Source organism: Euprymna scolopes, chromosome 1 (genome assembly GCF_053919585.1).
Source record: "Euprymna scolopes isolate OS-2025 chromosome 1, ASM5391958v1, whole genome shotgun sequence".
Classification (NCBI taxonomy): domain Eukaryota; kingdom Metazoa; phylum Mollusca; class Cephalopoda; order Sepiida; family Sepiolidae; genus Euprymna; species Euprymna scolopes.
The window spans coordinates 138811631-138835921 of NC_136482.1; the positions used below are offsets into that span (position 1 = coordinate 138811631).

The window sequence follows — 24291 nt, forward strand, 5'->3', positions numbered from 1 at the left end:
ACATTTGATGACCGTTCTTGCAGAAGATATTGTTTATAAAAGAGAGTACACACCCCATAATAGTTTTTAAAAATATTTTGTCTACTTTTGTTTTTAATAGATAAAATCGATTGTTCTAAGTGGTCGTTTTCCTGCCTAACTTGCTAAGCTTTCAGTGGTTGAACTTATTTTAAAGCATTCATTCAGTTAAAAAAAAACAAGTAGTGTCGAGTGTTACGTGAGAACAAAAAAAAATGTCCGACGTGAGGGGGATCTCATCTCGGGAGTTTCGATAATAGCACAAAAATAAAAGGGTTTTTATTACTGTACACAGAGGTCCAAAAATATAACAAATTAGATGTTATCAAAGGCAAGAAAAATTAATTTTCTACCTAACTGGACAAGTGTTTTTAACGTAAAATGTCTATTCAGTTCGAAAAAGGAGTAATGTTGAACGCTGACGGAGAACAAGAAAAGATGGCCGCGATGTCTTTGGAGACTCAATTACTTGAGAATAAGAAATAAAACAAAATGGTGGTAGAAACCCACTGAGTTCAAACTAAAAAGTATACAAAATACTGTTAGACCGACATATATTCAATGGGTTTCTATGTCACGGTAACATATGTGAGTTTCTAACAATATTTTGGATAATTTTTTTGTTTGAACTCATTTTCTTCAAACTTAACATATTCAACAACGAGCTTGCTGCCATTCATCTTTCACACATACCGATAAACACTGAATATTTATAGAACCGAATAAACATTTTACATTAAATAAAAACACTAAAAACTTATCCAATTAGGTAGAAGAGTAACTTATCTTGCCTTTTGATAACATTTATTTGTTATATATTTAGTAATGTATTTGTTTTGTTTTTTTTTTTTGACAACTTTTTCGAATTTGTGTATAGTAATACAAACCCAAAAATAAAGTCCATTAATGTCGGCCCGCTTTTACGAATTCGGAATAGGAGCATGTGAGCGAGAAAAGCGAAAGTAGAAATCAGGAGAACCAAAAATATTATGGGAGTATAGTCGCTTTTTTAAACTGAATAAACACTTTAAAATAAGAAGAAAAAAAAACAAACACTTTAAAAAAAATCGATTTTATCTTTTATAAAACAACAGTAAACAAGTAAAACTTTTTTTTTAATATTATAGGGTGACTATAGTCTCTCCTACAAACATTCTCTTCAAGAATGGTCATAAAATGTGTTTTCAATCGATATTTATTTAATAATGGGTCAGTTTTCCCCACCAGCAAAAATGGACGAGTTTTCCTAAATTTGTTACTTATGTGTCATTCATTTTAGTTATCTTCTTAGTGAGACTGATTTACACAAGGTTGGTTTACTGCAATCACTTGTGCCCCCACGACGCGAGCACCCTCGACAAACCCGACAGGCTACTAGATCCCACCCCCACACTGTAGAGGTCCCTAGATGTAAAAGATCTTTTTACTCCAATAGTTTCTTCCCCAGAACCGCAAGACTCTGGAATTCCATTCCAGGTCCCTGCTTCCCCAACAGTACTGACGTGCAGAAGTTCAAGTGTAACGTGAACCGACACCTTGCTGCCCAAATCCCTACATAGTACCCCAGTAGTTGTTGCCCCTGATAGTAGCCCCCTACACCAAAGTAGCAATTTGCCTTGTTTGGGGTGAAAATGTAATAAAAAAAAAAAAAAAAAAAAAAAAAAAAAAAAAAAAAAAAAATGTAGACGCCAGCTCTCCAAGAAGATCATTCTAAATTCGGATCAAAATAAAAATGATTTCTTTTTCACTGACCGAGGGCAGAAAAATAAAGTGTAGTATCAGAACAGGTAGTACACTTTGAATTATTTGTTAAAAAATATAACATAGAACAAGGACATCAAAAGTGTGGGAAAATGGAGATCGTTGGTTTTCCTCTATCTTACACTGTATTATTCTTAGCTAGAATCATTTCACTCGCTACAATACCACATTTACTCCTATTACAAAAAAGTCAATGTGTTGAATTTTTTTTTTTCATTAAATATTATGTTTTTAATAAAAAAATATTTTTGATAATATGGCTAAAAATATCAATAAATTGTACGCCAATAAATTTATTCAGCGTTAGAAATCCAATCAAAAGTTCATACAAAAATATGTCTGCCCCCACCTCCTCTTCCACAAAAAATTTAAAAGGTTTAAGAAAAAACTGAACAGGTTTAGGTCAAATTTTCTGGTATCTCTAATGACATTGTTATCACATGAAAAGAATTGATTTATTTATAGGTTTCAGAATGTATATTTTGTATATAAATTATCGGTGAGATACAAATAAAAAAAATGAACATGTCCGTTATTTATAGATTTTGTTTCACAAAATTATTAAAGAGAAAGAAAAAAAATGACGTAAACAAATTGTTAGTTGATTTTTAAATAATAAATTTGGTAAATTTCTATCTTAAACTCATTGTTCTCTGCGATAAGTAAAGATCCAAATATTGGAACATTTCTAAAACAGACTTAAGTCGATGCCATTTAATGAACTGATTCGATAGGGCGGCGAGGGTCTCGTGTGCTATAGTTGTGTTTTGAGGCTCGTTTGTTATCGGAATCGGAAATTTAGAACAGAATCTGTAATAATTTTGGAATTGCCCCATCACTAATATATATACATTGAAAGTTTTTAAACCTTTAAAACTATATGAAAGATAATAAACAAAGCAAAAAAAGTAATCACAAATCCTTCATGGGAAAACTCCTTTGCATGTAAGTAAATTAATCTCTTGTAATGAGTGCTTCTAAGAATATATGCTAGTCTTAATATTTTGTTAGAAATCATTAGTTGTTTACTATGAAAACTGTTTCAGGAATTAAAAAAAAAAAAAATTTACCTCATAGCTCCCCAGCAGGATTGATCAAACACCACCTCCCTTGAAAAACAAGAACAAAAATGTTCTTGATATCGGATTTAATTTTTTGGCTCCAGATTTTTTGATAACTAATTTGTTATTAAAAATGTTCTCCTTTGTTTTTGACCAAGAAAAAAGTATTTATTTATAAAACTACTGTAGTTTTATACAATTTGAACGAATGCAGTACACTACTCACACACACACACACACACACACACACACACACACACACACAGAGGTGTGGTTGTGTGTGTGTGTATTATATAAAGGGAACTTTGTGTGGGAGTTCATTACCTATGGACTTAAAAACGGTCAAGCCATTTTTTATTAAATTTCACACAAAGGTACTTTATATGCCTGGCAGTGTTCTTAGATAGGTTTTGTAGCAGAATGCCTTTAGCAATCAAAATGTCTTCGATAATCAAAATAATCTAATGAAAGAAGGAACAAAGTTAACACCTTACACAGCTTAACATCACAAGTGCATTTGAGAAGTTTTATCACACAAACTGAAAGGCCCGACATATAAAATCAAGTTTTTTTTTTTATATTAACAGGGACGTGTTCGAAATGAATGTTTCTGCTTAAACCACAATTGCACCATGATACTTGATTTTTTTTTTTTTTTTTTTTTTTTTTTTTTTAAATTTTAAACTTAAATTAAAACCGTTATCACTGCACAAGAAGAAAGGCCAGGCATATAAAATCAACAGTATGTTCTTTGATATGACAAGGACTCGTTCAAAATGAATGTTTCCAGTTAGAGCACAAGTGAAGCATAATACCTGACTTGATAATTTAAAACTTTAATTCAAGCTATTATATGTGAAAAAAAAAAAAAAAATTTGTTTATAGAATCAAGTGTGTTCTCTACAGTGCAATGTATTGTGGACTAAGTCACTGCAAGAGGCATGTGAAGCTCCTGGTGCGCCGCAATGGTTCCCCAACTATAGCAGGCAATCAATCGATTTGATTGAAAAAAAAAATGGGAGTGAAACATTCGTTATATATATATATTTTTTAAATTTGCAATTCTATTTACTTTTAAAAATAATTTGAAGTTTTATATAAATAAATACACCTTATGTGAACAATTTATTTAATTGTATTCACTAAGAAAAACGAAAAAACTTTTTAGTAAAAGTCTAAAAAGTAGCAAAATTCCTTTTCTATAAACACAATTTATACAAACAATTATTTTTCTTCAAGGAATTTCAATTCTGTATATTTCTAAATAAGGGCGTGGATTTGTTCGAATTCATTTGAAACCGAACTTCAACAAAATTACTTGAAATGGTTTTCTCTCAGTTTCGAATTACTTTCCCTTTTTGTCCAATGCAGTCATCACTTTACCAAGTGCTAATATTGCAACTATTGTATGTTATATATAATATGGCAACTATTGTATGTTATATATAATATTCGCAGATACTCTCGACATTGCCTGAGTGCGGGAATGACATGGAAATAGTGCTGAAAACATTACAACATAAATGGCCAAAATAGAGTAGTAATTAAAAGGCACAAACTTTTACCTTATTTCGGCATTATTACCATTGACATAAACAACCTCTAGCCTCTTTCTCTCAGAAGATACTTTGCTAGTCTCTCTCTACTCTGTCATTATGTTTCGGGTATGTTCTCGACTGAGCTCCAATCTGTGGTTCTACCATGTAAACCATTCACAACAAAAATTGTCTTTCTACAATCACTGTACAAAATATTTTCTTTCTCTGTGTATCTGAAGATCAGAAGAACTTCTATGAACTGAATTTCTTTCCAAGAACTGTCCGTTTAGAAAAGGTGATAACACGAGGTTGCTTCTCAACAGACCACAACATGGTCATTTTCAATTCCAATTTTAACAAGATCTTGTTGCGCCGTTCTTTTAAATTAATCTAATTCTGGCTAGATCCAATCCATCGTCTACATACAGTTGCTTTTGTGGTTTAACCATCCACGTGAAACAGACTAGTAAGCCTTGTTCTTCAGTGATCTTTTGGCCTTGATGAAAGGTGACTCGTCGTTCAAAAAATAAATGTAAAAAAAAACTTGCATTATGGCTTTTTTGTCAAAGGGTACTTATTTTTATCATAATTACTTGGATAACCCAATCCTTTTCAGAATTATCTGATCTATTCCCTGCTTTTGTTCCAGCTCATTTGACTTGGTGATCTAGTTGTCGCCATCAAGCCGTTGTTGTTATTGAAATACACCTCCCTATTCTAATTTCTTTCCCAGAACCGCGGCTTACTGTTGACTTATTTCCTCCTACCTATAACCTTAGTCTGTTCAAAACTAAGGTTAATAAGTATATCCTGTCTTTTCTGTGATCATCTTTCTTTCTTGTTAGCTCCTTACATCAACTGGTTTCATGCTTTATCATGAGCGATTTCCATAAAAGTAAAAAAAGAAATGTTTAATGATGATATTAAATGAATTAATAGATCAATGTAAATAACACCACAAATTCTATTTTAGAAAAGTTTTATTTAATGCTGATACATGACTTTGTTTCAGTTGCATCGCCACCCACAACAGTTATTATATCAGATTTATTTTTCTTTAATCATACTTTTCGGTAAAGTTCAAATTTTTTGCAGACATGTGAGCAAAATATTTCACTTTTTACAATTATGATCGTCGTGTGAATATAAAACCCATGTTTTCAACAAAAAAATTTTGTTTTATCAAGAAAGCTAAGTACTTAAAAAACGTTTGACTTTTTTCTTTTTCTGAAATCAGAATATTATTTTTAAATATTAGCTTTTTTGTGTGTGTGTGTCTTGCCAAACTAATAGGCTTATTTATTTAAATTAGTTTCAAGTTATAGCGTAGTTATAGTAGGAACAGTGTTTGATATTTGAGAAATTTAGAGTTCTACAGTTTTTCTGACATTTTTGTTAGCTTCTCTTCTTTCTGATATACAAAATATTCAAAAAAGAATGCGTCAAAATCCTACAAGGTATCAAAAACAAAGAGAATTACAAACCTCTAGCAGGAACACGTGTTGTATAAACGTTCAAGTTTCATTTCGTATTTTCTATGTGCTCAATGTGGCCACCACCTGCAGCACGGACAACATCAAGCCAATATAAGAATTCTTTCCAAACGTGTCTTAGCATGTCCTCAGTCCACCGTGTTGATTGTAGCTTTCAAGTCATCGATATTTGTGGAACATACCTCTACAAGAAAAAGTCACATATAGTGAGATCCAGCGCTAGATCTGGAAGGCTAAGCACAAAGAGCAAGGTCTTTAGCACATCTCCTTCCTATCTATCGCTGAGGCACGTTTTCATTCAGGTAAGCCCTAACCCTGAGATGCTAACATTACACTAACGACAGCGGTGAAACTGACATCCAATCAAACTTTAACAACTACTGATTCAATCCATTACAATGCCTAAACAAAAAAAGACTAATAATTTTAGCGTATTCTTTTTGGACACTCTGTATATTGCTGTTAAACTTCTCTATTTACTCAAACGTTTTGATATATATTTAATAAAATGCACCTTTTCTGTCTACGTTAAAAGTCAATGTTTTTGCAATAGTTGTAAATCTAGTGTTATCTAAATTTATCTCTAAATTTATTTAACCCATGAGGAAAAAATCGATATTGAAATACTTAATTTCTCATTGGATTAGTTCTACTTATGATCATACTTTAAATCCAATCAACTTGGATTTTTTCTTTTTCTTTTTATAATCTCTACTATTATATAAAAGGAACATTGTGTGTGAAAATTCATTTTCTATGGACTCCTAAACAGCTGGGCCGATATTTTGAAATTTCACGCAAATGTACTTTGTTTTTTTTTTGTTTTTTTTTGTTTTTTACATAGGCATCACCACATTATCAAGGCCAAGAGGCCACTCAAGGATAAGGGTTAAAGAGTGTACAGTAGAAATTGGACAATATAGTAATCATTAGTAATGAAAATTTGGTAAATTTGATAACTTATATGGAACGGCTCATCAAGAACTTATTTACGTTAGACTTGAAGACAACCATATTGTAGTCAGCCGGAAAGCAGGAAAATGGAAGACAATTCCACAGGCGTGCAGTTCTAAGAAAGAAGCTTTGTTCATGGAATCTACGTTTAGGTTTAGGCACAGATAAAGAGTGGGGGGAATTATTGATAGTGTTTACAGCTAGACGAGTGTTTCTTGTGAAAGTTTTGCGAGGGGGGACCATAGATTGAAGCTCAGTCGAACACTTTCCATGAAAATAACGATACATCAGAGACAAACTCGCAACATCTCTTCTGTGAGATAGAGGTTGCAAGGAAGAGAAAAGGACATCTCCTACGAGGCTACGAAGTCTATTTTGAACTCTATCAAGGCAGGCCAAGTCCTTTCTAGCAGCTCCTGCCCAGATATGGCAACAGTATTCCATCCTTGGACGTACCTGGCTCTTATATAGATAGAGAATAGCATCAGCAGTGAGATATCTACCGGATCGATAGAAAGATCCCACCATTTTTCCAGCGGCCTTGGCAACAGATTTGATGTACGTGTTCCATTTAAGATCAGGAGTAATGGTCAAGCTCAGAATCTTGTCAAAACTTGAGGCCTCCTGAAGACGAGAGCCATTCATTTCAATTGATGCCAGATGTGGATCAGAATTTTGTATCTAAATGTTTTCGATAATAAAAAAAAAAAAAAATGTTTTCGATAATAAACAAAATCTAATAAAAGAAAGAACAGGCGATTTTGACTAAAGTTAACACCTTACACAACATCACAAGTGCATTTCAGATGTTTTATTCCAGCACAAGCAGAAAGGCCTATCATATAAAATCAACAATAGACTGATATGACAGGGGCGCATTCGAAATGAATATTTGTGTTTAGAGTACAATTGAAACATGATACTTGATATTTGCATTTTAAACTTTAATTCAAGCCATTATATACCAATAATTTATAAAAACAGTATGTTCTCTACAGTGCAATGTAGACTACAATGTATTGTGAACCAAGTCACTGCAGAAAGGATTGAAACCTGGGCGATTTTACCTATTTCGATGATAATAAAATATTGAAGTGTGAAACATTCGTTGATCTTCATTCATTTCCGGGCAACGTCGTGCCTACCTGCTAGTTCAAGTGTAAAATAGAAAAAAAAACTTATTTCTATTACATAGAAAGTGTTATCCTATTACATTTTCCTGTTTGTTATGAATTTAGAGAGTAACGTCTGTTGGATTTGTTGGTTATAGTGTTTGTGCATCTTTATAAGAACTTGTATCTTAGACAAGTCTTTCAAATTTATTTTAGTAATTTGTTTTATAAGAGTATAATTTGTAAAACTCGAGAAAAAAAATAGCAAGTTTTGTTTATACTGGTATCCAATCCTAAAGTTAAGTTTGAGAAATATATTCATAGATGGATAATTGTGGCATCATCTTTCTAGTAGTAAATTTTTATCAGAACCAAGTTTGTCCTCTTTCTTTTGTTGAAATTCCATTTGATAACGGAAACTTAAACTATTTTGTATGATTCGTAATTTAAATTCAAGGATTAATATTTGATGAAAATAATCCTGTCTTAATCCAGGCTTCCTGAAATCAAATAATCTAAACAGCATCTGACATAGATTGTTAAAGGCAGGGAAAACAAATCTGCAAAGTTATAAAAATTCTTTTTATTTTAACTCAATATATTTTGTATAATGTGTCTTCTTTTAAAAAAAAAAATAGTTATTTATAACAAAAAGAATCTAAAATATGTTGGCAGGTCAATCGTACAAAAATTATCAGCATTTTTTTTTTTTTTTTTTTTGTAAATTAAGAGCATTTTATCTTTTATAAACTGTACTGCTTCTAAAATTAGTCAATAAACCAAGTCAATATGATTCAATAAAAAAAAGCTCATTAAGAAAAATAACAGTATGAAAAAATATTGTTCTGTTAAAAGTAGGTCAAGATCAGAATTAATCCATAAATAATATTTTCATTCAGTTTAAAGTCTGATTCGGTTGTTAAACCTTGTTAATTTGGAACATAAATGCAAAATAAAATTCATTGGAAAAGAATCACATTTCAAAGATTAACAAAACTTGATGTGTTTTAACTGAAAATTAACGCGCACACACACACACAAATACGTGTACACATTTAAAAACACTTTTTGTTCTCTAGTTCTCACAGTCCATGAGTGATGTGTCTGGCAAAGGGGGGAGAATTACTGTTTTCTGGATCAGAATCTATTCATCTAATATTCATCCTTGTATCATGAATCCGACGATTCTATTGTTGGCATTGATTTCGCCGATACTTTTCTAATCTATTTGTGCATCTTTATAAGAAGAACTTGTCTTTTCTAATATATTTCTAGAAAGACATTGGGTACTCACGGAAGGGAACACGTGAAGGTTGTCAGCATCTTAAGTGAAAGTGATTTCTGTGGCATAAATTGGATTCAAACTTGGAACACCTAGGTCATCAGTCCGTGTCGTTAATCACTAGACTGCCGTCTCCTCCCATCTAATATATATATTGTTGGTTAATTTTTGACATTGAAGCAATATTTTTTATATAGCTCTTTGCATCAGGTGGCGTCATGCTTTGTCTGTAGCGATTTCTATCTTTTACTTTCACATTCTCCCAACTTGATTCAATCTGCTCGTTTTAAAGTGGTCAAAATGCTATTTAAAACTTTTAATATAACAGACGCAATGATGAAATCTTTTATAAAATGTATGAAAACATCTTTAAGAAAATAACAGTATAAACAATGTTATGCAGTCAAAATATCAGAATTTATCCACAAAATGTACTTTCATTCAATTCAAAGCCCAATTTACTCTTTTTAATACAAGGGAGTCATCATTTATCAAAGCCCGAAGGTTGTTAAAACAAACATTAGTATCTCTTCCGCTTGGAACATAGATAAATAGACATTATATTTATCTATCTAAACCTTGTCTGTCTGTATGAGGAAAGGTCTCTACCAAACTGTTGTCAATTTTGATCTATATACTTGAAACTTGATATATAGGGGATTCAGACCTGTGGTTTTTAACTGGTAAAAATTAGTTGCTATGGGGTCAAAATTGGAACTTGACAGGAGTAAGTCAACTTAAAGTACTCTTCTAGGCATGAGCAAATATACATTTATATGGTAACTGCATTAATTGTCCTTAGTTCATATGGTAGCAAATACTGCTGGAGAGTTAAATGTTTAGGTTTCAATTTTAGCTGATGGCACACAAGTTATATATTTATATATATTTTTTTTAACTTTGAAATCACTACTATATATTGGGTATAATATAATAATCAATAGAGAATTGACTCTATAATAAGAAAACAAAAGTGTATTTTCTAACCGAACAATGCTGGGAGGTGGGGGGGAGCTACTAATGGTTGATTTGATTTTTTATTTTTTTACATTAAGGACAGCATCTTTATTTCATTTTGAAATTTGCTTTTCACAATTTTATTGAAGACTTTTAAATTAGAATCCATGAATTTTCAGTTGCATTATTCATTCCATTGTGTTTTCAGATTTCACTTCTGAGAAACCAAATAGCCGTTGATTGTCACATTGTTATATCTTAAATTCATTGTCATACAAATTTTCAATGAAACACTGTGTTTAAGTTCAGATTTATTTCTAAAAATAAATCTTTGGAAGAGACACCATTTGTGCAGAGACTGATATGTTTCATCAGTTACAGCACATTTTTTATTAAAACAAATTTCACAGAAGCTTCGGTATTAGAACGAAAGTCAAAAAAATTGAATTTTCATTAAAAACCAATGGTATATCTACTTGTCATATCGCAGTTAGAGAACTTGAATGCCTACCAAACACTATCCTCGAGTGTCTAAGGTCTCTCTGTACAGAGGTTTGTCAGGACAACCTGGCATGAGTATACTTTCCATTACAAGTAAACCTCTGACTAATATTCAAAATCACACAGTATCTGTAGCCCAAATAAGATCTCCTTGGTATGGCTAGCCAAGACTGGTTTTTGCAAGGAATGGTGCACCTTCTTGGAGTGATGTTACCTCAAATAACAACACGAAGCCGGCTAGTCTATCAGACTAGATGAATTCTTGTCCTGGAATCCAATAAAACCCAAAAAAACACAAGAAAAGTACACTATAACATATTTAAATGGTTAATTGAGGAGAGGAAAATTATGTCCTTAACTTCTTTACTAACTCAATGTTTGAGATATAAAGGAAAATGTCAATAGAATATTTGAATATCTATGTATCTTTAAAGATTAAGTGTTAGCCCCACGGAGGGTGCTCCTTGATTTCTGAGACTTTCAACTGAAGTAAAATAAAACAAGTGAGAAACAATTATTACATAAAATGTATTTTTATGATTTCATGATACATGGATCAGCCATATTTTTTGGACATGTAACGTAAACACAAGGAAAGTAATTCCATAGTTTGGAATCTTAATAATGCAGAATTTATTAAAATAAAAACATAATAAATAACAAAACGAACATAACATATTTTTTTTTTTTGTTAGGGGGGATTATTTTATATATAAAAATATAAAAATAACTGTTCGAATAAACTTGAAAATGGCCTAAGAGTTTTCATGAGTTGTAATAAGACAGACCAGTTATCTCCCCTGCTCTTATGCAAACTCTTCTGTTTATTACATAGGTAAACTTGCAATTTACTCCAAAAACTATTTTCATTAATAATTTTTCTACCTTATCGCTTTTTATAATTCTTGGATATTTTACTAATTTCAACAACAATTAAGTAAATACAATTGGTTTTAATTGAAATTCAATATTTTGATTTTTCATAAGGCAATCGGACGACAGCTGCTTTGTTGCTGTTGGACTGGTGTGTAGTCCTATTCAGTCTTAGAAGGTCCACTCTCTCAGGCTTTATCTTTTGAGGTGTTATTCACCCTGGATCAGTTAAGTCTGCTCCTTCCAATGAATTCATCGCATCTCACATGAAAATTGATCCAGCCTGGCGATTCATCATCAATGCTGACAGCCAGTCACTGTTCCACTGTTGGACCTCGAATCAATTTAGTATCTTGCTTAACCATTCTGAACCAGGTTTTAAGCTGGCCTCCGCATCGCTTCTTCAAGTTTTGAGGAGGAACCGAATAAATGTCTTCTCTGATGAGATCGCCTCAATGACAGCGGAGGGCGTGGCCAGTTCAGGAAAGGCGGCTCATGAAAAGAGCCTGCTGGAGGGAGGGAAGTTCATTGCTAATCGCCTGAGTTGCCCCTACCAGGGAATGTCAACAGAACTATTCAGGTATTTTTTGTTGTTGTAAGCTAGAGTGCATTTTACCTCGTGCAGAGGTTTTTCAAACCCCCACCTGACCTTGAAATGAGGTAAATAAACGTATATTTTGTAAAAAGCCTAAACATAATAATTAAGTTTAAATATGTAGATATGATCCTGGCATCTACCATATTCGTTTTCATTTAAACTTGGACGTCGAACTACGTGACAAACTCAAAGTTGGCAAAAATGCTCGTCTTTAACATGGAGAGAATTGTTCATAATGATAGACTTGAAACAATCGATGGTCACAGACGTTATTTATGACGTTCATCAGCTACACGTTATGCACTCGCCTAGCTGGAATGAATAGTTTAAAAAGGATAGTTGTGCGTAGATTTTTGCGGTTAAAAATGCGAAAACGGTGGCGATTAAAACGAATACTGCATAATAGTTTAGCGTTGAATCTATTTTCAGACATCAGCATAAATAACTAACTTAATGGAGCGAACGTAAGAACACACACACAAAGAAAGGGTGAGGAAAGGGGGGGGGGTTAAATACATATGCAAGATTTGACAAGTGAGTAGGATGCTCCGAGTCACTGTGACATAATACAAAGTCTGGAGGAAGTGTGTGAGAAGGGGGAGCTGCCCTGAGCCACGTGTGTTTCCAATGAGATAAAAATAAAAAATTAAAAAAATCTCTGTAACTAGTAGTAGTAGTAGTAGTAGCACACGTAAAATTAATTAGCAATTCATTGAGGAAGTTGACAGGTGTATTATTATTATTGTTGCAGGCTGTGATCCGCTACGTTGTTCAGGTGGGCAAAGCAGTTTCTGTGGAGTGGACTCTCTCTCTCTCTCTCTCTCTCTCTCTCTCTCTCTCTCTCTCTCTCTCTCTCTCTCTCTCTCTCTCTCTCCCTCTCATATACGAATTAGGGTCTGGGATCTTTTCTTCTATAACTCTTAATTCTTCAGTAGCAGAACTTTTTACTTTTACAATAAGAACAGCTGCTGTCTGATTTTTAAGTCTTCTCTTCAGTTTTGATCTAATCAATTATTGTGTTTCAAGAAAACCAACAGTATTTCCTTTTTGTTTAAGACCAGCAGAAATACCTGTTGTTGTCCGGGATTGAATAATGATGATAATAATAATAATAATAATAATAATAATAATATAAAAACTATATCCTTTTGTGCCCCATTCATAACATCAAGTTACCTTTAATTATATATTTTCATTTAATCATTCAAATTTTGGGGTGCAGCTAAGGTTTTAATCAGCAAACCGGAAAGGAACGAAAACCCCACATTTTTTTGTCAAGTTTGTTTTCGTTTCTTAATATGCCGATGATTTTAGGTGGAAACTAAAGGTTTTTTCTAGACTGGAAAAGACCTGTCTGTAACAATGAAATCCTGGTTCATCCGTAGAAACTAATGTATAGTTTTTAAATAATTTATTTTAGCTCGCGCAAAATTTACGATCGAGCACTTCATTGATTTTTCAACAAACCTTAATACACACACACACACACACACACACACCCATAAACACACTAATATATATCTGTGTATGTGTCGGAAGTAAATATACGAAACAAGATGCATGTACATCACACTCATGTTATTTTATTAGTAATTCATCTTACACGTGTTTCGTTGAATGGTGGAAACACGTGTAAGATGAATTATACTACTAATAAAATAACATGAGTGTGATGTAATGCATCTTTGTTTTTTGTTTGTTTGTTTTTTATGTTTAGATATATGCACTGAAAGTGTACTTCATTTTATTTGTGCCAAGCTGGAAAAAATGTTATTGAAAATATACATTAAAAATATAAACAATATTTATTTGTTTAAAATTAATATTTAAAATGAAGTAAAACTTCATCTTCAGAATTTTGTACATTTACTTTTTTTCTTCTTTTTTTACTTCCTTGCGATGATGTTGAGTCGCAGAAGAAAAACAGTAATTAAAAAAAAAAGTCCGCATGTTACTTTGAAGTGCTTTTCTTTTTTTTTTTTTAATGCCGGAAGAGCGTTGGCTACGCGATATTCAGTTAAGGTTGTAGGTTCCGAGATAAAAGCGTTGATTAAATTTTAAAATGGATACTATGTATTAGGTACGTTTGAAAGCCAAATGACAACGCAATATTAAGGATAAACAATACTTATTTGTTTAAAATTAATATATTTCGAAGTAAGACTGCTTTTTTAGAATTTTGTATATTTTCTTTTTTTTTTTTTTTTTTCCTTTTTTTGCCATGATATTGAGTTGGAGAAGAAAATCAGTAATTAAAAGAAAGATGAAGTCTTACTTCGAAATACATTAATTTTAAACAAATAAATATTGTTTATCCTAAATATTGTATTGTGATTTGGCTTTCAAACGTATCTTATACATGCATATTCACATTAAAAGTATATATTTTTTTATAATTAAATGTGTGTGTGTGTATATATTGTATTTCTGTTTGTCTGTTTGTCTCTCTGTCCATTTCGCGTTTTCTCGGAAACTGAGCCGATTTGGTTGAAATTTTGTATAGACTTTTGTTATAAGATGCAATAAACTAAGTATTATTATATCCGTTCGATGCACAATTACAAAATTAATAGGATTTAATACAAAATGAGCAGAAATGTAACCATATTCAACCATCAATTTGGCGTGCAGGACACATTCTAAATTAGTGGCCTATAACTTTTTCCCCCATTTTTAACGAGTTAAAAATTTTAGTTTCTCATTATTGGAGTTTACGGGTGATCTAGTATCTTAATGTGAGATATTTTCATTGCATTTTCTTTTTTCTCTTGCTTTCAAATACTTCATTATGGAATAATATAACACGAATATGTGGTGTACATGGGATGATTTTTCTTGAAGATATGTTAGAAAATGCTTTTAATAATCTATTAACGAGAAAGTACTTAACAGACTAATCACTATTTGCCCGCACTCATTTTTAACTGGAACATTGAACTACATAACAATTGCAGTGCTTATTCAGATTGGCATTATGGCGGCAATTAAGTTAAGAAACTACGGAAAAGTGTGTATGATATGCGTACTTGTTACAGAACACATATGTCATATTCCAAAAATTACGTAAAGCAAGTAGTTTTATTTAAAACTAAGAAAATTAAAATGTACCATTTTTAGCGATTTTACTACTAAACTGCATTGAACATAAGACTTATTTTTGACCTCTTCACTTCGATTTGAGTTGCCCCTCCATTTTTATTTTATCGAATTTAATCATGGTCGTAGAAAACACTATGGCTCGCGCTTAGACGTAAAATTTAATTTTATTGAATAAAAAAAATAATAAACTATTTGATCAAATTACGTATTTATTTATTTATTTAATATTTCATCGTTCCGTGACTGGTACGTACATTACACATACTTTTCTGTATTTTCTTTATTTTCAATTGCCACCATAAGTGCTAATCTGAATAAGCACCATAATTGTAAACTTTACATCTTCACATTGATTTGTTTCCATTATACTGTGTGAAATATGAATTAAATTTTTTTAAAAATCTTACTCTTAAGTCTTTAACAATTTAAACCAGACAAAAAAAAAAAAAAAAAAAAAAAAAAAAAAAAAAAAAAACTGGACTGCTGTTATTTAACCAGTCGAAATGTTTGCTTAACAATGTTGCTTTTGTGTTCCCATCTGCATAATCAGACAATAAAATTGTATTTTTTTTTCTCTTTCTCTATCTACATAAAGTTATATATGTTTATTCGTGATGGGACGATTCCAATATTTTTTCCGATCTTATATAATTATAGATTTTGTTCCAAATTCCTGACTCTGATACAACTACCGTTTCCAATTCCGATTCTTTTAAATTTCTAAATATAAAGTTGCTTATTTGGTGGAGAACGTGTCGGATTTCTTAAAAAAAAAAAAAAAAAATGTAATATGTGCATAAAATACACTTGTGGAGATGATCTATAGATTTTAGTTTTACTTGTTGTTTAAAATCAACAAATATTTATCATTTCATCATTAATATGAGCCATGGAAAATTAAACCTGAAACAAAAGTAAACAAATAAAAAAAAAAATAAGAATCATTTTTGGCATCAGAAAATAGACAAAAAAATTATCCGATTCTGATGTCCCCCAAAATTCTGATTTATTTTATTATTCCCGATTCTGATTCCGATTAATCGTCCTAACAATGTTTATATTTTGTGTGTAAGATTCACTCCCAAACTAATTAACCGATCATTATGAATTTTAGAACACAGCTTCTAGTAATATGAATCTATATCATTTCAAGTTCAGAATGATAATGATCAACTTCAAAATGGACTTATTTTCAAGTGAAAAAAATTAATCAACTTCAAAATGGATTATTTGAATTGAAATATTTTTTAGTAAATTGATAGTTCTTATATATATATAATTTCGGCGTATAATACGACCCTTTAAAGTTAAAAAAGCATCTTTAAAAAACAATATTTCTTAAGATACCGAGTCTTGCAATCTCTAACCTAGACTAAACAAACATGGTTTCGTGATTTAGCAATCGTCTTATACAACCGATATATAAATTTATTAAAATTTGCTCCAATTTTGTACCTCATTTTATTTTATGGTCGCCTTATACGCAGAAATATACGGTATGTATAATATAATGTGTGTGTGTGTGTGTATGTGTGTGTGTGTATCATGTAAAATAAAGGATGCAAAAGAATGGACCAGGGAGTGTCTTAGAAAGTAGAATGAAATTTATGAAAGGGGTAATAACTTAGTTATTAATAACGCCCTTTGTCATACTTCAATTGAAGAAGTAGTGAACGAGGATAAATTTTGCAGCACAAAATTTTAAGACTCCCCCCCCCCTATAATCCAATGTTAAATCCTATTGAAAAGGTTTGGTCAGTCATAAAAGCTGACGTAAAAGGAAGTATGGCAGACAGTTGTTGGGATTTTAAGAGGTGATGGTTAGGTCTTTAACAACTAAAGAATTTCGCCTCAGCAGCGATGATCTCCGAGGCTATTAATATTTTTCCTGAGATTTGCACTAACTTCATATCTGGAAAGAAATGCATTACTTTCCTCTGTAATTAACTTCAATGACATTAAATTTTAAATAAATTTCTTTGGAACGTTTATATTATTTTGTATCCTTTTGAAGTAAAAATAAAGGAATAAATATTAAATTTATTTGTATTATATTAATTCTCAATTTGAAGTAGTTTAATACATTTTGAAGTTGATTAATTTTTTACTTGAAAATAAGTTCATTTTGAAGTTGATTATTATCATTTTTAACTTGAAATGTTATAGAATCAGATGTAAGGTTTTATTTTAATAATTTAAGCCCAACAAAAACTACTTGAAAATTTATTTAATCATTCAAAATGTTTTTGAATATTACTTTTCTTATTTATTTTCTGAATGAAGTAGAAAAAGTAGAAATTATATTTTCTTTATAATTGTTGTTTCTATTCCCTCCAAGTTTAATTAACTGCCAAATTACAGTTGATCTTCAGAAAAGATTCCAGATGTCCGAAAAAAAAAATGGAATTCTTTCATACCATAACAGATATTGACTATATTTTTTACAATTTTTGATAACCATTTTAGTTGTACCTTTTCTCCTTTCGTCTCTTTGATCCATTTAAAAAAAAAAAAGTTTTGATGACTTTGCAGGTTCCATTTTTTTTTATTATTCACCATTTGGTCCACAATTAATCATTTCTTTAGTTATATTTTACCAAATCTATTTTTACTTCATCTAATCTAAAATAATTTTTCATTGCTGCATTAAAATATTAGAAGCTAAAAAAATAGTTTGTATTTTTTTATATTTAATTATAATCGTCAGTAGAGAATTATAAATTTTCTCTTCAACAAATTTTTTGAATTTCTGGTGCTTTTCCAGATAGTCGACAGATCGATTATTTTTTTAATGTCGGTATAACATTTACATATTTAATTGTCATGTCAAAAATATTAATATATCCCAAAAGTATGAAAATTTATCAAGTAGAAAGTTATTTATAGTTAAAGGTAATTTTTATGGAAAATTGCATTTTTCTTAGATGTTATAAAGTAAATAGTGAAGAGTTCACACACAGGGGACAGAACTTGGAATAGAAAATTTAGATTACACAGACATTTGCAGCCTATATGTAGCAAGAGATTTTATGGTCCCCCGATTTATCAGAGAGGAACCTATGTTTTCAGTGACATCCATGCGTCTGTTATTCCGGACGATTACCAGATAACCGTCCATTAGTTTTGCCTGAAGTTTTGCCACAAATTGTTCATTAAATAGATGTGCACAGTAAAAATTTTTTCGAAAATTCCCATTGCATCTCCAGGGGCTCAATAACTTTTGATCCATCCATTAAATTTTTCTGAAACTTGACCAAAATGTGCCGCCTATTGTTCTAAATATAGATCCAGTATGGGTGACCCTGGCAAAATTCTGGTTCGCATCATCGGGGACTTTTAGTGCTAAAAACGCCCCCTTTTTGTGGCTCTTTTTTCATATTTCTCAACAAAAACTTGATATGTCTGACTATATACTAGTTTTTTCACGGTGGTCAACTCAAATAGACATGTTTTAAGGCCTGAAACTATCGTTATCTATTTACACTGGGTTTCAGCATCCCCAGGGGGCTCAAAAGAGGTAAAAAATGCCCCAAAATGGTAAAAAATGACACTTTTTACCCCATAGCGTTTGATCTATCCATTAGATTTTCCTAAAACTTGGCCAAAATGTGGAGGCCATTGCTCTTAATATAAATTCGTTATGGGTGACCCTGGCAAAATTCCGATTCGCATCCTCTGGGACTTTTAGTGCTAAACAAACATGATTTCTTTTGGAGCTTTTTTTTTTTTTTTCATTATATTACTCAAAACCTTGATATGTATATTTATATAGTGGTTTTCCATGGTGCTGAATTCAAATATACATGTCTTAAGGCGTGAAACTGCACCGTTTATCCATTTTCACTGGGATTCGGCATTCCCAGGAGCTCAAAAGGGGTCACAAATGCCCCAAAATTGCAAAAAACATGACACTTTTTACCTCATAATTTTTGCCCCATCCATTAGATTGTTCTAAAACTTGGCAAAAATGTGAAGGCAACGTTGGCCCTTCACACTTCTCACATTCATCATTTCTTCACTATTTTCTGTGGCGTCATCTCACATGCAGCACCAGAGGGTGGGGCGCATGCGCAGCTTGTTTTTTACTAAAAAAAAAAAACACAATAGAAGTTGTTTTACTCGATGAATTTTCGTAATTTTTGGATATATTATTATTTTCAACATAATTAAGAACGTAATATTGTTTTTTCTTAAAACGACATATTTAAAAAATCGATTTGTCACCTCTCTTAATAAGCATTGAATTTCTTTTACTATTTCTCCTTTTTGCTATAAAGCAAATAAATAAACTATAAAAATTTGAACAATACGAATTTATTTTTAATAAGATATGTACTGTAGCTCATTTTCTTATTATATATATTGATCAATATTTTATTGGGGTAAGTAATAAAATATTATTGCAGACTGGAATTGGTAACTCACGTATCTCGTCATCAGATTCATTGCATTTTCACAGATGATACTTGTGAAAGGTATATAACCCCCCTCTCTTTAAGATGTTATAAGTAAAATTACATTTTTTTTTTCATTGTTATACCATCTTTTTAGACTTCAAAATAAATACTATGTCAAGGATTCTAAAATGATTTCTTTGTTTTGTTTTTTTTTTAAATTTTTTATTCAATTTAAAAGGAAAAAAGTATACAAACAAAACTGTCATAAAATTTTTTTAAATAATTGTTTTCTCAAAAATTATTTTTAGAAAACAATTATTTTACATTTTTCTTACATTTACTCATTTAGTCATAAATGTTTTAAACATTTTTTACCTTTATTAAGCCAAGATCATAAAACAGTTATCAATAGACAGAGGCTATCTAGCTAATTAAAGAATGCATAAAACTTAGGGATATCATGATAGTTAAACAATATAGCACTCCGAAAATGTGACAGATATACATGTTCATTCACACAATTCTAAGACAGCATGTTCAGGATTGCAGAATATAATGTGAAAGGAGATCACCAGAACATCTCTGAGCAAACACCTGCTGCAGCAGGTTGAGAGATGATATGGAGGTGTGCCAATCGACCGTAGAACTACAAGGTAGACACAGGCAAAAAATAACAGCAATAGCAAAAGAAGAATGACAGACACTGATATTCCTCGAAAGAAAATGGATATTGTCAAATAAATAAATGGAAGTGGTAAATTCATAAGGTCTGAAGATCGTGACTAGTCCCAGTGAGACAGGCTTAACCTCTGGAATGGGGCAGCTGGACGTCAGTAGGCACAGGCAACCAGACGACAGTTGGTACTGGAACAAGGTTGTTGGATGTAAGTGGGCACTTAAACCAGGTAGCTGGATGATAGTTGGCACCGGAACATGGGTAATTGCACGAGGCTGCAGGAGTGAGACGGTGTTCACTGAAGAGCTGCTGGGTTGTCTCGGAAGGCAGTAGTTGCATACAAGTAGTTTGTGGTTCATATAAAAGTAGTGTTAAAATGCTCACTAACTGTGTAACTTATTATTGTAAATTTATGACAGGCATGTTTTACAAGAAAGTCAGGATGAAAGTATTTTAAACATGTCCATTCTGCTTGCAGTCTCAGATGTGATAGAGAGAATGGAAGTTGATATCGCCACCTATGGGCTGAAACATGCAACTACTGGAAATAAGGGCCGATAACTGTATATGTCTCAAACTTGCGGGTGTTGTGCATTGTGTCCGTGTGTGTGAGCTAGACTGGATATTAGTTTGACAACACATTTCTATACAAACGCTTGTACAGAGAGATCTTAGACCCTCAAGAATGATGTCTAGTAAGCATTCAAGTTCTCTTCTTCGTGTATGGATAAATATGTGACTATGGAGATGCCATCAAGTTCAAGTGTCGGCCATATTTAATATAAAGAACAAGTTAATTTTTCACCAGTCTAAAATCTGTTTTAAATTTAACAAATCATATTTACATATAAATTCAAACAATAAGAATAAAGTTTACCCAATAAAAGCAAGTGTAAACTTAAAACTAATATAAATATTTAAATGGTAATCTCAACCAAATAAAAAAGCTCAATACAAACAAAATAGGAAGTAGAGTCAGCCATAATGACAAGAAATAAAGATTAAATTAAAATTTACAAGGAAATTTATTACTCCCCCCCCCCAAATTAAGATATCCTTATTCCACAGAGTTTCAAAAAAATGCTATTCTTCTCTTCAGAGAAAAAAAAAGAAATTAGCAAATTATTAGTATAGCCGAACTAAGAATTTGCTGGTTATGGCATTAAACGAAACAGTACTTTATAATGGTTCGTTATAAAATGCAAAAAAAAAATATGTGAAAAAGGGAAAGACAAACTGAATATATGCGGTCCAGAAAGCATGAAGACTCACTCGATAGTAAATCCAAGAAGTGAAGAAAAGTTTTTTTTTTCTTTTTTAAAAACAAATATTCAGAATTTCAATGTCAGCCGAAATGCACAAATAATTTCCAAGTGAAAAACAATCTGATTTAGAAATCCAATATAGCTTAAAGAAATATAAAAATCTGCTTGCAGTTGCCGAGAATGTCCAAAAAGCATGAAGTTAGATCTTAAATTTCAGTCACTTATGAATTAACCAACTTGTAAATTTTAATTTACAGGCTTGATTTCTTTTCATTATATATATTTAGAAAACTGAAACGGAAAAACCAAAATTATTTTTCTATTCAAGATTTCATCTTTATTTTGAAAAAATTGAAACTTCTTCAGGATGAATGATTTGAAGAAATTTCTTCAAAGATGAAGCTCAATATTTAAAATGTAAATTGTTGTAGATTTCAATATCATTCTATGATTTAATGACACTTTCTGTGCAGAATAACCTTTACACATGTTTCTGGAAGTGGACAGTCTATGGAATTCAAACAAAACAACAAAAACGATGAATGGCAGATGGATAATCAGTGATCGTAGAAAGGATAGAAAATACCCAGGGAAATCTAGTAACAAAACTATCAAATCTGATTATCAATGCTAAAAAGTATAAGGCTGATAATACCAAGGGGTTTCTAAGTTCAAAAATCGGATAAAAACAAATAAAAAAATATTTTAAATGATGTAATCTTTTCAGTTCCAAAAATGATCCCTTCCACTTTTGTGATACATAATTTTGCCCTGAAATTAATAAATTGTAGAATGATATAATCTTGATACTATATATATTTTTTAAATATTACCTACCTATATACTACCCTGCCGATTTACCCTTATATATTGTACCTACTTTTATTTTTTATCGTATTATCCTATTCCTTCATTCTCATGTCATATCTAAATGTTATTAAGTTTTTTTTTTCTATATTTGCATTTTGCTATAAAATTGCAATAAAGTTCAGGGATATTCAGAAATTTAGTACGATTTTTTTTCTCGTTTCATAACATTTAAAATAAATGTTGATCTACTTCTTCCGGAAAGAACCACTTCTTTTGATAAGATAATTTGTTTAAAATGTTACAAAAATGAACTTGTGACTCCATCTGCCAAAATAATTTCAAATAAGCTTTAAGTTGTCAATTTGTTTTTAAATTCTGACATCTCAAAAGATCATACTTATCTTTCCCAGCTGATTATTTATTTTATTTTTTTTTTTTTTCATATTTTTGTATTAGGTCGGCGCAAAGGTTTTTGCAGACTTAGAATTTCTTGAAAATGAAAAACTGTATTTTTTAAAAATCTTCATTCAAAACGATAATAATCTGTCAACGAGCTTATATTTGTTTTTGCTTGTACAATTGTTCATGTTTTGATGTGAAATATAAATCTAACTCTTGTTCAATATCGTCTTGTGATATTAGCCTAAGGTCATCATCTGGCGTCGTAATCCTTATAATAAGTGATATTTTGAGGGAAGCTAGGCAAGGAGAATATGCAGGATGGAGGAACAAAATTTCCCAACCAGATTCTCCCAGGAGATCTTTGATCCGTAGTGTTGTGTGAGGACGAGCATTATCATTATGGAAGATGATTCTCTTTCTGTCAACTGAAGAAGGTCGTTTTCAAGTTAACATGGGTGAGAATATTGTAGAAAAATATAAATGATGCTTTAATAAATATTAGACCCCTTCTACAAATGGGCAAAAACTTTTGCACTGACCTGATATCTTTAGATTTTTTAATTTTTTTTATTTTTGCGAATAAAAAAAATCTCTTGGTCTTTTTTCATCAACTTTACTCTATTAAAGCTTCAGCATTTTTTTTTTTTGGTTTTCGTTGTCCAAATGAATTCCTCCTATGAATATCACATGTCCTGATTTAGTTGCATTTGTCTTTTAAGTATATACAATAAAAAAAGATGAAAATTGTCCAAATAGCATGTAAAAAAATTTTTTTTTTTTTTCCTAATTCAAATTATTGCATGTATCTTTGTCCCCTTTCCTCTCCATGTTTCCATCGATATGCAAATGTACTTTGATGAGTTGATGGCTTTCATGGAAGAATTGTAATCATTACTATTTGTTGTCAACTCAATCATTTTTATCTCCTTTTTTAATCTCCTTTTTTAATCTCCTTATGAAAAACATTTTTTTTCAGACAATCATGCTTGTGATATCTTCTCATATTCTGTTACCATCAATAAAAAGAAAATGATAAAAATTATACCTCACATCTTGCTTTTCTTGTTATTCTTTTGAAAACTTTTTTTTTTCATTATATTTAACAAGTATTAGTGCACATCACAGAAAATTTAAATTTCTGGCAAAACGTTTTACAACTATAAAGCAACCGATCACAGACCACAATTATTATTTTTTTAAAATTTATTTCTGTGTAGATTGGTAGTCTTTTGAATCAACGCATTTTAAGTGAAAATTTTACATTACTTAATATAATGTATAATTTCCATTTGTTACAAAAATGATCCAGTAGAAAAATAACTAAAAAAAAAATAGAATTAATCGAATTATCGAGTTTTATTTTGTATGTTTTAATATAGAAGAGTTGTGCAACCAATTCAACATGACAAACTGACTTATTTCCTTTGACTTAAATTAAGGGTCTGCCAATTTTTAAACAGAATTGTGACTGACTTTTTGTTCAAAATACATCTA

General features: G+C 31.2%; 1 protein-coding gene across 2 annotated transcripts in view; it reads left to right on the forward strand.

Moving 5' to 3' along the window:
• Positions 1–23846, forward strand: part of LOC145272500 (retinal-binding protein-like) — a 573911-nt gene extending 550065 nt beyond the window's left edge. For both annotated transcript variants that reach the window (XM_080127042.1, XM_080127038.1), the window contains one exon: positions 1–23846. This exon is cut by the window's left edge and continues 19822 nt beyond it. The gene's annotated coding sequence lies outside the window, so the exon portion shown is untranslated.
• Positions 23847–24291: the final 445 nt, after the last annotated feature.